The following is an 18,263-nucleotide window of genomic DNA, read 5'->3' as shown; positions in this document are numbered from 1 at the left end:
GAACGCATTATAGGAATTCCCAATGCCCTATTGTGGGTACGCCCCACAATTATGAAAGGCCACGACGACAACATTCGGTTAGCTTGGCAGCAGAGGGATGCCATTAGTGCGCCCTAAACAACTATAGCAACTCGGACCACTAGAGTAGTCAAGTAATGGTTTTATTCTTATTTCTCTAAACTGTATACACGCTTCTAGTACACTGCTAGAACACGAGATTCACACTCGGTAGCAGTGGTGGCCAGAGGTTTGCTTTTGTTCGCCGTAGGAAGAGGATGAGGCGTTGATCATGGGATCACACCATGACGTAAAATATGAGGCGGACAGAGAGACGGACCAATCGATGTTAATTTTACCGATCTCGTAACTTCTATCGCAGTACGCCGCGGCCTACCACAAGAACTTACCCAGGCACTGTCAGGTATTGGGGCTTTCCGCCGGATTTTAAAAATATGGACTAGCTCTACCTTATAGCCCCCTTTGAAGTGCACGAGGTGAACAAGGACAGTCGAACGTCTAAATGTAGAAACGTATCTCCGTTTTGTTTATTGCCCGACACCGTGCGATTGGCTGAAAGCAGAAGGGCGCAGGCGATAGAATGGCGGTTCAGCCGCAATTACTTGAACCCGGAACTCCAGCACCCCGCTCCTTAAACAGTCATTGTAATATAATCACGTACTCTACAACAACAAAAAAATATCAGGGGCGATTTAGCGGTAAATTTAAGAAACGCTTCAGTATTACGCCTCGCCTCTTTGAGCTCCGGCATTCATGATTTAAAGCACGTTCGCCACGTGGCGAAGCGTTGTTCAGGAGCTCAAAGGACAGCGTCCTACCTCCTCGAGGAGCGAAGTGGAACAACACACACACACACACACACGCACACACACACACACACACACACACACACACACGCACACACACACACACACACACACACACACACACACATATATATATATATATATATATATATATATATATATATATATATATATATATATATATATATATATATATATATATATATATATAGTCGCACCGTGATGTACACTTTTCACTAGGTTCCCTTGTACTCCTTGGCACCCTTCCCGTCGAGTGGGGCTGTCGGAAAATTCCTTCCTTGCTACAAGGGCCCTTACCGCGTCTTACGTCAGGCCACCGATGTCGCCTATGAGATCGTCACCGTCAGCTCCATCATGTCATCTGGCCTCACCTCACCTGATGTCTTTCATATACCACGGCTAAAACCTTACCACGCTCTTCCTGACGGTCCCGTTTGACACCCCAGGATGGTGCTTTTCCCGCCGGGGGTCGTGTTACGATGAGGCAAAGAAGAGAATGACGACGTTCCAGATGACGACGAAAAGTGGACACAGCCTGGCTAGACTCTTCTGCCTCAGCGAACGCTTGCTCTTCGAAATATATTGTAAACAGTTTTATACGCGTGACACGGAGGTCGCAGGGACGAAAGAGGCGGACAGGATAGCTCAAGAGTGCACTAATTACCGAGCGTCCAACGTCGACAGCCTTGAGGAACCCACGCCTGTAGACCGAAAGTACTCGGCCATTTCAGACAATTTCACAGGCAACAGGAAGCGGTACCCCCCGCCGCACAAGTGCCTTATTAGTAGGTGTTAGGCCGCTCATCTCTCGAACATGCAGAATGGGCGGTGTAGGGCTCCATGATTGTTTAGTATATACTTTCGCTGTGCCGTGAGTTTCCCACGTGTTTTATGAATAGGGAGGCGTCCGATCCCCAGCGCGTCCGGGCAGCAACCGTTTCTGTATTTGAGGGGTCGGACGGCCCGCGTGGGTCCCGGCGCACACCGGCTTACCGGGCAACGAGGCGGCCGACGCCCTCGCTCTAAGGCACGTTCACACCGAAGGCGGAGCGGACAAGCGGACAAGCGGATCCGGCCAAGCGGCCGCGGATTTCCCGCTTTGCGGAAAATACGCGGCCGCTTGGCTGGATCGCGCCCGGACCGATTTTTTCCGCGCGGATAAGTTGGCCGCTTTGGCCGCAGCCAATCAGAACCGACATTGCGGAAGCGCTGGTGAAGGAATGTAAACGAATGTCTTTCTCTGGGCTTTTCGCTTCTGTTATTCAAAAGCGTCAAAACGGCAAGTTGGGCTAGTTGGTTGGGACTGATACAGCGCAACACAAGACGAGGACAAAAGAAGGTATAAAACAACGACACGGCGCCGTGTCGTCGCTTTATACCTTCTTTTGTCCTTGTCTTGTGTTGCGCTGTAACAAATCTTGAAAATCGACTAGACAAGTGGCGAGTAAAACGCCAACGATCTCGTCTTCTCCGTCTGAGCTCATCATTTTGCAGAAGTAGAGAGCGGACGGGAGCGCGCCGACCCACGAAGAAAAAAATATCGAAAGTGCGCGCACAAACCCAAAGTGCCGCGAGATGGCGGCACGTCCCTGAAATTGCTAAAGAAATTGCGAGATGCCCCGCCCTCCCGGCGGCGCGGATAGCCACACAACGCGGCCGGTCTGAACAGGCGCGGGCACTCGCCGCCTCGCCGCTTTGAAAATCCGCTTGTCCGCTTAGACGCTCCGCTTTCGGTGTGAATGTGCCTTAAGGAGTCTCACTCCGATCCCTTCCCCATCGCCACCTCCGTCACCCCTTTCCACGTGGCCAAGACGACGATTCTGCGCACCCTCCGTGCGCAGCAGTCGGACTCGCGCGTTGCGGCAGGTACGCCCCCTCGCCTCCTCTCCCGCGCCGACTCTCCCGCGAGGACCGCTCGTTCCTCCTTCGCCTTAGTGTCGGATGCTACATGACGGCCGCCAGACTACACAGTCCGCAGGGAAAATGCAGTCCCGTGTGCATCAACTGCGCCGATGTGGAGACGCCCGGGCACCTCCTACCTCACTGTCCTGCTTTCAGTGAGGAGCGCACGGACTTGTGTTTCTCACATCGGCGTTTGGGACTGCCTTGCGATAAGACTAACACGCTGCTTTTTCCTGTAGTCCACTCGTCTATCGCCAAGAGTGCGCTTGCAGCAAACAGCATGCCTTCTCCTTTCCTCTCTCTTCATCTTTTTCTCCCGACACCCCTTTCCCAGTGCAGTGTTGTTAAGGGGTCCTCCTGTGAGAGACAGTTACGGCACTGCACTTATCTCTTCCATTCTCTTTAAAAGTCACTTCACACACACACTTGTACATCATGGCGCTCGTCCGCTACGCGAGATTTACGAAGGAGCCTGTGGCTAGGTTAGCATTATAGACAAATATTTATGGGAAAAGTAAGCCAAGTTAACGAAGAACTTCCACATATTAAAATAAACTGAACTTGTTGAGACGGCTCTCTACCAGCGCCCGTTTATTGTGCCGAGTCTCTGTAGTGGGTCGAGCCGTTTGCCACAGCTAAACCAACCGGCACAGCCAGTGGGATCCAGCCGACACACCAACCAATTGGAGTTGACCAGGCAAACAATTGCAACGAACCAACCAATCATCTAGAACGAACCAGCTGATTGGAACGAAGCCAGCTGACCAACACGAACCAATCAAGCAGCTAACCGTCCCTCAGTTGCACCTGTTATTCGACTCGTACGATCATCGTCTCTTTGTCCTCTGAACTCCTGCGCTCATAGCCCTGACCCCTCCAGCCCTCTTCGGCGCCCTTGTCTCAGCCTCATAAGGTGAGATTATGCGTCCCACCGAGCTGTGCGGGTCGCGCTTGCGTTAAGGAGAGCTCGCAGAGGAAGATGCATACGCTGTGCTCACCCACGGATCTAGACCGTAGGCCTCGTAGCCCTTGACCCTTCGGGTGGAGGGCTTCAGGGAAAGACGGCGGCAGTCCAGCGCAGATAAAACTGAGCATGCAGTTCGATAAACGGCAAGAGTGTCACACACCTCGAGATGAACTCGCCGATTCTGCGCGACGCGAAGCCATAAATGCGTTGGAAAAAAATAAAAACTTTGTGATTGGTGAACCACGGCGCGTGCCTTTGTCCGGCATATATAATCCTCACAAGCGACGCCATGTTGTGCTTTATTTCTTTTTTTTTTTTCGCCGATGTTCGCGTCACGCCGCGAGCCACCACGGCTCGGAGAGGAGCAGTCCGAGGTTTGCTGAGCGCGACTAATGGCGGAACACTTTCGCATTCGGCGGGCACGACCATACTGAGTTACGTCGGCATGACGGGGAAGCGCGCAGTGCGTTTTTTTTTTTCCAGCTAGCTGTTGATTCTTTCAGCGCGTTACAATGGCTGAGTATATGTCCACCCGCCGGACAAGGCAGGAAGTCCCATGCTGCCTTGTCTCTTGTGGCAAGCAGTGCGGAATAAATTTATAGGCAGGAAGGGAAGACGGACACATCAGCCTTTCTTCCCTTTCGTATTTCCGCGCGTGGCCTCAAGAATGTAATACGGGCTGGCCCAACAAAACAGCCTTCCATTTCTTTCCAGCTTTCTCGCCGACCAGCTGCGAAGGAGAGAACGCGCTGTCCCTGCTGATTTAAAGCCGCTTCACTCGCTTCTCATCGAGAGCAGCGGACTGTTGCGGCTCAACCATGGGCGGTAAGTTCGTATAACTTACTAAAACGAGTATTTTACGCCGCGCCCAATCTAAAGTACGCCTCGTGCACCTGTATCAGTGATCAACGCGCAAATTCGCGAAAGGATGACACTTTATCCAAGTCGAGTAATTTGAAATTCAAATAGGCTATTTCAGAAATACTTCACCGCAAAAAGTACTTCATTGCTTTCAGCAGAAGCGGCGTTATTGGCGATCAAAGATTGCCTATGATCCCCCATCGCGGTGCACCCGCGATGGGGTACTGCAGTGAAGTACTGCAGTGATGCAGCCGCCTCAATCACTATTCTGCTTTATCGTTCACGCTTTGATAACTGTTACCATGTGGATCCAGCAAAGCAACGCAGTAACCGAGCTACCGTCTTCCCAGTGTGACACCGTGTTTGCCTTTGGACTGCCATCAACACGTTTTGCCTGTCGGGATGGGCCCGCTTCACTTCTTCGCCAGTACCAGCCTGTACTCGCCATAACCTGGTCTTCCACATCGCCGTATGCATCGCAAGAGGGCTTCTTAAGCAGCTGGCCTCCTCCGCCCCCGCTCAGTGGGCATGGAAGTACTGCAGTGATGCAGCCGCCTCAATCACCATTCTGCTTTATCGTGCAGGTTTTGGTAATTGTTACCACGTGGATCCAGCAAAGCAGCGCAGTAACCGAGCTACCGTCTCCCCGGTGTGACACCGTGCTCGCCTTTGGACTGCCATTAACACCTTTTGCCTGTTGGGATGGGCCCGCTTCACTTCTTCGCCAGTAACAGCCTGTACTCGCCATAACCTGGTCTTCCACATCGCCGTATGCATCGCAAGAGGGCTTCTTAAGCAGCTGGCCTCCTCCGCCCCCGCTCAGTGGGCATGGAAGTACTGCAGTGATGCAGCCGCCTCAATCACCATTCTGCTTTATCGTGCAGGTTTTGGTAATTGTTACCACGTGGATCCAGCAAAGCAGCGCAGTAACCGAGCTACCGTCTCCCCGGTGTGACACCGTGCTCGCCTTTGGACTGCCATTAACACCTTTTGCCTGTTGGGATGGGCCCGCTTCACTTCTTCGCCAGTAACAGCCTGTACTCGCCATAACCTGGTCTTCCACATCGCCGTATGCATCGCAAGAGGGCTTCTTAAGCAGCTGGCCTCCTCCGTCCCCGCTCAGTGGGCATGGAAGTACTGCAGTGATGCAGCCGCCTCAATCGCCATTCTGCTTTATCGTGCAGGTGGGATCTTCGCTTAACTGCAAAAGGTCTAGCAATCGTTGTTTGCTAGTACTTCCGTGCCCACAAGTGTTATTCTCTCTTGGTTGCGACTTTGTATATGTAACGAGGTTGTTGTTTCTTGCCGGTGATGTGGAGTTGAAACCTAGGCCGCCGAAGGGGGAGCCAAGCAAACTGCAGAAAGAACTTCTTTCTTTGATGAAATCCTTTCACAAGAACGTTGATGCAAAGCACAATGAAGTTATGGCATCTCTAAACGCTGTCAAAGAAGCGCAGAAATCACTTGAGGAAAAAATTTGCGACATTCACAACAGGCTTTCCCTGGTAGAAGACACTATGCGTTTCACTGGAGAAAACGCGAGCCTGGACGTGTCACTGCAACAGGCAACTTTAACCGAACGTCTTAAGGAGCTTGAAGATCGCTCCCGCCGAGATAATCTTATATTACATGGCATTGAAGACAGTGCCACCGAAGCATGGGCCCAGTGTGAAGAAAAGGTTCGTAAAATCCTTAATACAGCGTTAAAGCGTAACCTGGGTACCGATGACGTACGCATATCTCGTGCGCACAGGCTGGGGAAATTCACACCGGGAAAGGGCCGGCCTGTCATAATCAAACTTGCGTCTTCCAAGTTACGCGAGGGCATTCTGGCTGCAAGAGCCGAACTGAGGGCTTGTGACGTGTCGGTTAATGAAGACTTCAGCAAGGCTACAAGAAGTGTGCGCAAAAAGCTTTTTGAATACGGAAAAGCTAGTAAGGAGCCGTTCATGGTACGTTACAACAAACTATATATACACAAATAATGCTTTGTCTACTCGCGAGCAACCGATAGTATTTGTGAACTAGAATCTGGCAGTGCCGCAATTTCAAACGAGTTCTCGTCCGCTTCTACGTCTGCAGGTCGTGCCACTTCTTTGTCCTAGCACAACAAACGTTACGCCCCCAGTTCCACGAAACATATCTTTACTGCTTTCAAGACACTCTATCGGCTATCATTGACTCACGCTCTGCTGACGTTGTGGCGCTTACAGAAACGTGGCTTTCTCCCGAAGTAGCCAGTAAACTATTTGACTGCGATAAAAAGTACGCCATCTATCGATGTGACCGTCACAGCGGAAAAGGGGGAGGTGTACTTATAGCAGTAGCCGATAGCCTAGCGTCACATATGGTGCCACTGAATTCTTCCTTAGAACTTGTTTGTGCGAACATCCCTTTCCGTCATCAAAGCTCTTTTTTTGTGTGTTACAGGCCGCCCAACGCGACACCTGATTTTTGTGAATTATTGCATGACGTGTTGAACTCATTAGTTCTAAATTACTGCGTGCTCCTTTGTTTCTGTTGGGAGACTAACTTGCCTAAGATTGGTTGGTCAGGTACCGACCCTACGAACACTGAGATGACCGTCGAGAATACAGTATTTGTTAACTTATGTTCAAGTTGCAATTTCACACAACTAGTCACCATAACAACAAGAGTAGGCCTCACGTCTGTTAACGTGTTGGATTTGATCCTGACCACGACACCAAACTTAGCGCACTCACTGATTTATTTTCCTGGTCTTAGCGACCATTGCTGCCTTGCATTTACCTTAAACGTCGACATTACACGCCGAACTACTATTACCAAGACACCAAGCAATTACAAAAAAGGAGGCTATACAGCAATAAATAAGGAAGTAGAACAGTTCATCGATAGTTATATGCATGGCTTTTATGACGGGTCAATGGAGCAGAATTGGAACCTCTTTAGTGACGAAGTCGCTTCACTGATCGACAGGCACCTACCACCTCAAGTATCCAAAAAGCAGCGAGCCGCCATGGTTTACAACAAGCCTAAAGAAAGCTTCGTATTAAGAAAAAGCGCCTCTCCCGTTCTGCAAAGCTCGGCAGCAGTGATAGTCGCTGGCACGCTTATCGCGAAGCTCTCTCCGCATATCGCTCTTCCATCAAAAACACCAGGAGTGACTATGTCAACATTACGCTTCCCTCGCTATTGTCCACTGACCCATCCCAGTTTTGGAAAAAGCGTTAAGCCAATGAAGGACACTGTAATAACACTTACGGATACCGATGGACGCGCACTGCGCAACGAAGAATGCTGTTTCATTCTTAACGACGTTTTCTCGCAAGGTTTTTTTTTCCGATTCATCGGTCCCCGATATTTCCCTTGCGAGTTTAGCCGCTGTGACTAACAACGACCGTCTGTTCGGCGAAATCAATGAATTTACGCGCTCCGAAGTTGCCCGCCAGCTATCCCTACTCACCGCCGTCCCAGGGCCTACGCCGTCCTTGGCTCCTACGTTGCGCCAGATGCTCCAGGAACAAGCGTCCGAAGCTATTCAGTCCCCTCGTGCAGCGCCACCATTGCCTGTACCTCTAAGCTACGCCGAGGTTGCTGCACGGCCACCTCCATCGACTTTTTCAGCACCACCGTTTGCTGCACCGTCACGTCCAATCGCTCCAGTGTACACCACCAGATCACCAGCTAGCACGGGACCCTGGCGTACACTGGCGTAGCAACAGGGGGGGCCGGGGGCCGTGGGCTCCGGGTGCAAGGGGCCAGAGGGGGGGGGGGGGGTGTCATATACGTCTGAAGACACCCGGAAATTGTTGATATCCTCGACTTCCTCGACTACACCTGGGGGGGGGGATGACAGAAGACCTATGGGCCCCGGGTGCCAGACGACCTAGCTACGCCACTGCTGGCGTACACCCGACAATCGCCCCGTGTGCTTCTGTGGAATCCCTGGTCACGTGGCACGGCACTGTCGCCGTCGCTTATGGCTTCAAGGTAATGACCAACCTGTCCGCTCCTACGCCTCGCCAGCTTCGTCCTTCTCGCCACCAAATGGCTCGCACTTGCCGTCTACGACCAACGTCATCCCTTCTGCCCGTGATCGTCGCTCGCCGTCCCGTCGTCGCCGCTTACTTTACCCCATGCGGCGACGTCCGGTCCCATCGGAGCACGAAAACCAGCTACCGCAGTTCAAGAGGCGGGAACTGCGTCCCAGTCGAACCACACAAAGCCTCACTCTCTTCCGACGAACGCAATCGAAATATCTGTAGATGGAGTCGTCACACTGGCATTAGTCGACACAGGCGCCGCCGTTTCAGTAGTTACGGAAGAACTTTGCCGCAAGCTTCGAGAAGTAATGACGCCCTTATCTGCGCTGTCACTCCGTGCAAGTTCCCAGTGTATTACCCCTGTTGCCGCATGTACCGCCCGCATCGTCATTCAAGGATACACGTATACAGTCGAGTTCGTCGTCCTCTCATCCTGTTCATACGACGTCATATTGGAGTGGGACTTCCTTTCCGACAATCAGGCCATCATTGATTGTTCTCGCACCGAAGTTGAATTTTCTCAGCTTCCCGATACCCGTTTACATGACTTTGACGATTTTGGTGACAAACTGGCCGTTACAGAAGACACCACGATCCCTCCGCACTCTTCTGTGATTGCGAATGCCTGCTCTACTTTCGCCACTGACACTACTGCCCTGTTTTTCCCATCGGGCATTCTTGTTCACCGACGGTGTTCCCTTACCTTCGCTGTCCTAACTGTCAGCGATGGCTGCACGCGATTGCTAATTTCCCACACTCGAAAAGGACTTTCTTGGACGAAGGTACATCCTTACCGCTGCCACCAGTTATTGGATCTGGAGGACAATCCCATCGCTGTCCACGAGTTATTGGATATTGCCGTTGAGAGCGGGAGTTAAACGACGTTGAGCAGGATTTTGAGATAAAAACTGTAGGTTTATTTACATTATTTGCAGTAAGAACACAAATACATTAACAGTAATAAAGTTATTGATCGCCGGCAGCAAATCGGACGCTGCGGCTCGTGGTAAGAAGCCCGAAAAAGTTGAAGGAATGAGGGAATGCTTTTCTGTGCTCCCTGTCTCTGGCTTTTAACCCCTTCGGTGTCTCGGGGTCACGTCGTTTTCGGCCAATCGTCGAGCCCGCTCAGGTGTCATTTTCGGCCAATGGTAGGCGCCCGTGCAAGTGCAGTCACATTCGGCTCAGGGGGTCGCTCCAAGGGCTCCACTGTACGAGGGATAATTTGCCACCGGTATTCCCTCGAGGTCTGCAACTACCGTCACAATCGGCAGATGATGTGGCTCCGAGGGCTTCACGGTGACTTACAGCCGGCGTTGCCTTGGTGTTGCATCTCCGTCTGAAAGCGCTCAGCTAGAGGAGACGGGTTGTTTTCGAACGAGCTTTCAGAGCTACAAAGCAGCTTTGCTCGGGACCAGGATCAACTATCTGGAACCGTGCCAGGCTCCCGCTGCACTTTCGGGAAGAGTCAAGCAGTGGGACAATAGCTCCACGTGCGGTGCACGAGGGGGGGGGGGGTCGCCAACTTGTCTGTACGCGCGACGCCTCCGGTTGGGGTCGCCCACTTGTCTGACAGGTCCAGGAATGTGTTAGGCGCGCTATTTCGGACCTTAATTGGGTGCGACGGCGATTCGATGTGGTCTGGTGAACTCGAAGAATGCCAGGAAAAGGGTCCGTATCTAACACTACACTCTTGTAACACAAGAAGGCGAAAGTCCGCTGCACATTTTGCTAATGCGTGAAGTTACACAATCGGGACTAGACTTTTTGCAAGACAAAGCGAGCCGCATTTATACTTCTTACACCGTGTGTGGCACTAATGCGCGCAGCGGAGCACGCGCTTCTTTCGCGGTGGCGTATTTGCGCGGCCGTCCTCCTCGCGAGCGGCAGGAGCGCGCACGTTCCTCCATCGCTCGCCGCCGCCAACACGCCTCCGCCGCCGTTCCGACTGTGACGTCAACGCGCAGAGCGCGCGCCCGCTTTTCAGCGCAACGACACCTGGCGGCGACGACAGCAATTAATAAAACATAAAATTCGGCCGACACGTAAGACTGCTTTCTGTGGGTGTGCCAAGGCATCATACCGTTTGTAGGCCACGGAACGCTATCAACGCGCTTATCTTATACACTGATGATGTGGCGCCAGCACCTATACGCACGAATAAGTCGGCGAGCTGGCTGCGACGTGATGGCGTGCAATCAGGCACGCGCTGTAGGCACACCTTTAGTCAGCCAGAACCGCAGAGTAGCCGTGGCTTATGGGAAGCGTGACAGCGGTTAGCAGCGGTGGCGTAGAGGTAGAACACCCGCCTCGCGTGCAAAGAGTTCCGTGGTTCGAATCCCGGTGCCGGCAATTTTCCACCGGATTAAAAAAAATCGTGTCGATAAAATTGCACAAACAGGCCTGGAGTGTGGCCTGATCCCGGTAACGCACTCCCTCACCAGAGCACGATTGGCCACCCTGGTGCAGTACTTGACCACAACCTCCTATATGAACACAACAATAAAACCCCGGCCCTCAGTCCTCAGCAGCTGCGAAGCAACTGACCACGGCGGTGGTCATACCTGCGACGCAGCAGAGGGTGCTAAGAATCACTGGCTCCGGACAGACCGCCATTGGAATATGAACCTGGCAACGTTTAACGTTAGAACGTTATCTAGTGAGGCGAGTGTAGCAGTGCTATTGGAGAAATTAGAGGGCAGTAAATGGGATATAATAGGGCTCAGTGAAGTTAGGAGGCCAAAAGAAGCATATACAGTGCTAAAAAGCGGGCACGTCCTGTGCTACCGGGGCTTAGCGGAGAGGAGAGAGAACTAGGAGTCGGATTGCTGATTAATAAGAATATAGCTGGTAACATACAGGAATTCTATAGCATTAACGAGAGGGTGGCAGGTCTTGTTGTGAAACTTAATAAGAGGTACAAAATGAAGATTGTACAGGTCTACGCCCCTACATCCAGTCATGATGACCAGGAAGTCGAAAGCTTCTATGAAGACGTGGAATCGGCGATGGGTAGAGTGAAAACTAAATACACTATACTAATGGGCGACTTTAATGGCAAGAAGCAGGCTGGAGACAAGGAGACAAACTAGGAATTGGCAAGAATCAGATGTATGCATTAAGAGACAAAGCCGGCAATATCATTACTAATATGGATGAGATAGTTAGAGTGGCTGAGGAGTTCTATAGAGATTTATACAGTACCAGTGGCACCCACGACGATAATGGAAGAGGGAATAGTCTAGAGGAATTCGAAATCCCAAAAGGTGACGCCGGAAGAAGTAAAGAAAGCCTTGGGAGCAATGCAAAGGGGGAAGGCAGCTGGGGAGGATCAATTAACAGCAGATTTGTTGAAGGATGGTGGTCAGATTGTTCTAGAGAAACTGGCCACCCTGTATACGCAATGCCTCATAACCTCGAGCGTACCGGAATCTTGGAAGAACGCTAACATAATCCTAATCCATAAGAAAGGGGACGCCAAAGACTTGAAAAATTATAGACCGATCAGCTTACTGTCCGTTGCCTACAAAGTATTTACTAAGGTAATCGCAAATAGAACCAGGAACACCTTAGACTTCTGTCAACCAAAGGACCAGGCAGGATTCCGTAAAGGCTACTCAACAATAGACCATATTCACACTGTGAATCAAGTGATAGAGAAATGTGCAGAATATAACCAACCCTTATATATAGCTTTCATTGATTACGAGAAAGCGTTTGATTCAGTCGAAACTTCAGCAGTCATGGAGGCATTACGGAATCAGGGTGTAGATGAGCCATATTTAAAAATACTGGAAGATATCTATAGCGGCTCCACAGCCACCGTAGTCCTCCATAAAGCAAGCAACAAAATCCCAATAAAGAAAGACGTCAGGCAGGGAGATACGATATCTCTAATGCTATTCACAGCGTGTTTACAGGAGGTATTCAGAGACCTGGATTGGGAAGAATTGGGGATAAAAGTTAATGGAGAATACCTTTGTAACTTGCGATTCGCTGATGATATTGCCTTGCTTAGTAACTCAGGGGACCAATTGCAATGCATGCTGTTGGAATCTCAGTGCTGACACCCGTTGTTGCAATCGCACCGCTGGCACGAGTTGTTGCAAATGGGTCGCAAGCCCCAAGGGTAGCGTTGGCCTGGCGGCCTGGGGCACAACTGGAAGCATCCGAAGGTCCCGGCAAAGCATGAGTCGACTGGTAACAGAACAGCTTGTTTATTCTAGCATCGCAAAAGAGCGGGCGGTCAGGTCGACCGAAGTGGAGAGATGGGAGAGCACGTAACTCAACTGAAGAAATCGGAGCCTCTCTCGGCGTCCGGGAGCAGCTGCTCTTATACTCTCGGAGTCTAGGGGAAGAAGGAACGCCTCGTCAGAGGCGCACGTGATGCGCGGCACGGACAGGCTGAGAGACAAGTTGGGACGAGTGTAGTGACGCATCCGCCGGGCCGGCGCCGGTCAGACCTCCTCGCTTCACACTTGGGGAGCTCCTCTCCCCGGCTGCCGCGCTTTGACAAGCGTGGGCACCAACATGCACACACACACACACGCACACTTGAAGACACGTGGCATTGAAACATGCCTGGACGCGCTTAGCGGGGAGGCGTATCGGCGGCGCTGAACGGGCCAAAATGTCCGCCGCTTTGAACGGAGCCCCGGCGTCCGTTGCATCCGCACCGGCTATACCGCGCGTTGTAGGCGAAACGTAACAATGCTCACTGACCTGGAGAGGCAAAGCAGAAGAGTGGGTCTAAAAATTATTCTGCAGAAAACTAAAGTAATGCTTAACAGTCTCGGAAGAGAACAGCAGTTTACAATACGTAGCGAGGCACTGGAAGTCGTAAGGGAATACATCTACTTAGGGCAGGTAATGACGGCGGATCCGGATCATGAGACGGAAATAATCAGAAGAATAAGAATGGGCTGGGGTGCGTTTGGCAGGCATTCTCAGATCATGAACAGCAGGTTGCCGTTATCCCTCAAGAGAAAAGTATATAATAGCTGTGTCTTACCAGTACTCACATACGGGGCAGAAACCTAGAGGCTTACGAAAAGGGTTCTACTTAAATTGAGGACGACGCAACAAGCTATGGAAAGAATGATGGGTGTAACATTAAGGGGATAAGAAGAGAGCAGATTTGGTGAGGGAACAAATGCGAGTTAATGACCTCGCAGTTGAAATCAAGAAAAAGAAATGGCCATGGGCAGGACATGTAATGAGGAGGGAAGATAACCGATGGTCATTAAGGGTTACGGACTGGATCCCAAGGGAAGGGAAGCGTAGCAGGGGGTGGCAGAAAGTTAGGTGGGCGGATGAGATTAAGAAGTTTGCAGGCACGGCATGGCCACAATTAGTACATGACGGGGGTTGTTGAAGTATGGGAGAGGCCTTTGCCCTGCAGTGGGCGTAACCAGGATGATGATGATGATGATGATGATGATGATGATGATGATGATGATGGGAAGCGTGCTCTTCTCTCACCCCGGTGACCGTGGCTCGATTCCCACCCAGACCGAACTCTAGAAATGTTTCTTTTCAAAAGCCACGAATTTTCTTTGTCTGCAGAGGAACCTGCCTGGGCAATGTGACCTTAATCCGAGCATTTTTTTGTTTGTTTTTCACTCCTTGTGGCGTCGGCTGTTTTTCGTCAAGGCGCAGTTTCGCCAAGGTCAACGTCAACATAGACGCCTGAGGCTTTCGCCTTTTTAAATGTAGCTTTGCAAACCGCATACAAGAAAGCACGTTTTCAACTGTACAACGTTTCGGGCCAGCCTTTCGTCACAGGGACAAGTATTAAGAAGTCTTCAGCCTCTCAAAGCATTCTTAAAATGGTACTACTGCACGTGTGCAAAGACATTTCGACAGTAATTCGATACGGGCGTAGATGTCGAAGATGCGCAAACCGCAAACTCGTGCAACCTGCGAAGTAATGGCAAGCATAATCTACAACAGTAATCGCCATATATAAGCCAGTCTTCCTATCAATCAGATGTGAAATGGAATAAGTACGCGTGTGCAATCTTGTAGCTTGACAAAAATTAAAATGAGGCGGAGAGTGCATTAAAATAAGCGCATTCGGCAAGGGAGACAGACATAGGTAACCGAATCTATAGAACGGGGAACAAGTACAAAGGCAGGTTCATAGCGTCGAGGCAAATGAAAAAAAAAAAAGAAAGATAAAAGTGAGGAAAATGCCCTGAATGTAAAACGTAATGTTGTTTAGTTTTCACGGGAACGCGAACACGAAATTATTTCATACCAGCTTCTCACAAATGTAACTAGCTTCAACGTCATGCCAGAAAAAGAGACTAAGATACGCAAGAAAATGAGGTTAAGTACTGGGCAGGCTTGTAAGTGCGCCGGTGTTTTACCGCCGTCACTACAGTGTTGATTGCATAGATGCGGAAATATTCACGAAGCTCCCTCTCGTGATGTGAGCGCGAAAACCGGATTCGAGTATCGTTGGTCTGATTTTTCTCAAATGACTGACCTGGCACCTTGTCACCTTTTGTTATGGGTAGCTGGCAAAGTGTTGTGACATGAATCGGGGTCTAAGCTATGCGTCTCTTTGTGTAATACATTGCCTACTACGCAGTGCTCCCTTGAAGAATTTATTCGTATATTATTTTAGAATACCCATTGACTGTTTGTAGAACTGGTGTCCTTAGTTTCTATCGCTCACTTATTAAAAAATAGGTGAAAATGTTATTTTTTTTAAAGTATACTGACTGGTTGCTTTCGATTTTCAGAACAATCGATGATGGAGTCCACCGCCGCCAGCTCAATGGGTGGTAAGTCATTAGCGATATGCATTTGCATGCAAAGTCCAGAAAGTTGTCCTAGCCAGACGAGACATACGATATCATTCCGTAATAGGGATATCCAAATATTTCAGAACAGAACGGATAATTTACTTTGGAAATTTGACATTGCATATGCGAATACAATGGGTGTAGGCTGTTCCATTAGTTGGCAGAATGCGTTGTAAACCGGGCTGGAAATCGCATTACTCTCTATGTGTGGGACGCAGCGCTCTTTCACGGCTGCCAACGTTCTGCACACGGACAATGATGCATGTAATGTGATATAATTACGCCTTAGAGAGGAACTTTGTCATCCACTCGACAGTACGTAGCCGAACCTAGACAGGAATTATATATAGGTGTCTACGAATACAAAACTCCGTGGTCGAAGAAAAATTCGAACTTCTCGCTTATCGAAGCGAGGACAAACGCCTTTCTGTGCGGCGACTCACCCAATCGAGCTAACTAGGATGCTAGGCCGTCACAGAGTTGGCCAGGAAAGGCCGAGTCCTGGGTTCGATCCCCGACAAAGAAGAATTTCCTTTCTTTTCCCACTGCAAGCTTTATGCTTTTTTTTTGTTATGAAAGCATTCCGGTTTCTTAAAAATATTGGAGGGCGCTTAAGCTTCGCCTTTAAGCGTGGAACGCGATAGCATTCAAAGATCCCGGAGTGCTTCTCGCGCTTCCCGGCAACTGCAGCTTATGTAACAGAAATGTTTATCGGGAAAGGCTGGCGGCGAACGCTATGCACAAACGCGAGCTTTGTGGTTCTTTAGTTTTTTTTTTTTTTGAGGGGGGGGGGGTTGGGGGGTGCAAGGAACCGAGGGGGCCGCGACGCTCCTACTAAAACAGGCCTCGAATGGCAGCTGGGAAACTCCATCGCGATAAAAAGGGGTTCGTGTTTAGTTTCCGCGTAACGGAATTGTTTTCTCGTATATTCAAGGTGCAATCCGACGCCATCATGTATGTAGGTTGTCTGTAAATCGTATTTTGCAATTTTTCTGCTTAGTTTACCTCGAGGAGTTGAATTAGTTCGGGAATTTCCTTGCGCAACGTGGAGGGCTTGCGTGGTTGGGTATGCGTGGTTCGAAGTCCTTTTTGCCGAAGCGTCGTCCGACGTGGGACGCCAGCGCTGAATTTGCTGCTGCGGGCTCCCTAATGCTCGTTAGAATGTTGGTGTTTCTTTCCAGATTTGGCTGCTGTCAGGAGGATGAGGCATTTCTCCGTTTTCTTGATTCTTATTCCACGCACTCTGTAGGCTTCAGCAGAAGTGATTTGCAAGATATAAATATTTAGCATACATGCTTTTTGGGGTAAAGCATCTTAGTGACAAACACTCGTTGTTTTCTGACCGTTTCTAGTTCTCTGAGCGCCGCCATACTACGATCACTAGTGAACTATAGCGTCGCCATGTAACCGCAGCCCATATATGCATAATGTGCGTTTTCGTGCCTTTCATTTTTCCGTGTTAGAATCCAGCCAACTTGGTAAGTACGCCATCGGAGACGGCATCAGTTGAGAATCCTTGCGTAGAGAGCTGTCCGATCAGAGTATGGCAACGCGTCGTCAGTATTCGAGCGCATGTACCAGAGCAGCTTCAATTTATAACAAAGGCATAGCGAACTAGAGTCTCAGAACACTACGGTGGCTTACACATATTCTTCTGTCTATCACAACTAGAGAAAACGTTTTCGCGCTCATTACTCGTGCTCGAGTTTAGGTACGTGGCCACTTTCTTTTTGTCTACATTGTTCAATATAACATTTTCTTTCGTTGCTTGCCTATACTACAAAAAAAAGCAGCAGTAGGTTTGACAAGGGCACACATCACACGAGAGAGAGTGCTGGAGTGCGTTCCCACAGTGCTGGAAACGACTTGCGAGATGCAATGTAGATTGACCGAAAGAAAAAAAAAAGTAGGTTTGACAAGTGCACACGTCACACAAGATAGAAGGGAGCAGACAGAAGACAAGCTAAGTATTATGTTCGGCATGTTAGTGCATAGTTTCTTGGCGCAAAATGTCAGTAAAGGTATGAAGGAAAAGGTGAGGAAGAGCGCCAATTTCTGTCCGTTTCTTTTTAACATTTCCTTTACTGACTTTGTTGCGGAACAGACAGATAGACAAGGCATGCGCTTACTCGAAACTAAAGTTTATTTTTTATCGCAGAAACAGTTTTTCTCGACGTTTGCCACAGACTTGGGGCTGCAACAGAAATAACGTTGTCGTCAGAAATAACGACAGGACGGAATCTAGCCCACTTCAGGCCAAACTGGTGGTCGTTTCTAACCCGACTGCTGGGCTAAGTCAATGGTGCAAGACTTTCGCTAAGCGTACGCTTAAGCGTTATCTCGAAGGTCTTCTTGCGATCGGTTCTCGATATTGAGCGATGAACACACAGCCCGTGGTCACACCCCGGCAGCTCGCGATCTTGCCCCGACGGAACGGTGGCGTCATCTGTCGCCACTACGTTGGAAAAAGAAAAATGCACGGCGCAACACGCCGCGGGATGACAGATGACGCGACAGATACAATCAATCAATCAATCAATCAATCAATCAATCAATCAATCAATCAATCAATCAATCAGTAATTGTTCATTTGTTTTCCTCTATAAGAAACTGAGGATGGCGATAGGAAAATGAGTACGGAGGAACCAAGAATCTCTTGACGAGCCTAGTCTTTCTGCGCAGCCCGTGTTCTATCTCCGGCGCGTTGCCTTTCCCGTATTGGGGTTCTCGGAGAACTCACGTTACCGACATTATCATTTTTTTTTTACAGAAGGAGGCGAGGAGTAAGTATTGCATTGACACTAAAGTCTTTACCCAAGATACAAAGTTAGTAATTGCTGCACAGCGATCTTGA

The sequence above is a fragment of the Dermacentor variabilis genome, chromosome 7 (assembly GCF_050947875.1).
Source record: "Dermacentor variabilis isolate Ectoservices chromosome 7, ASM5094787v1, whole genome shotgun sequence".
Taxonomy (NCBI): Eukaryota; Metazoa; Arthropoda; class Arachnida; order Ixodida; family Ixodidae; genus Dermacentor; species Dermacentor variabilis.
This window is presented reverse-complemented; position numbering follows the sequence as displayed.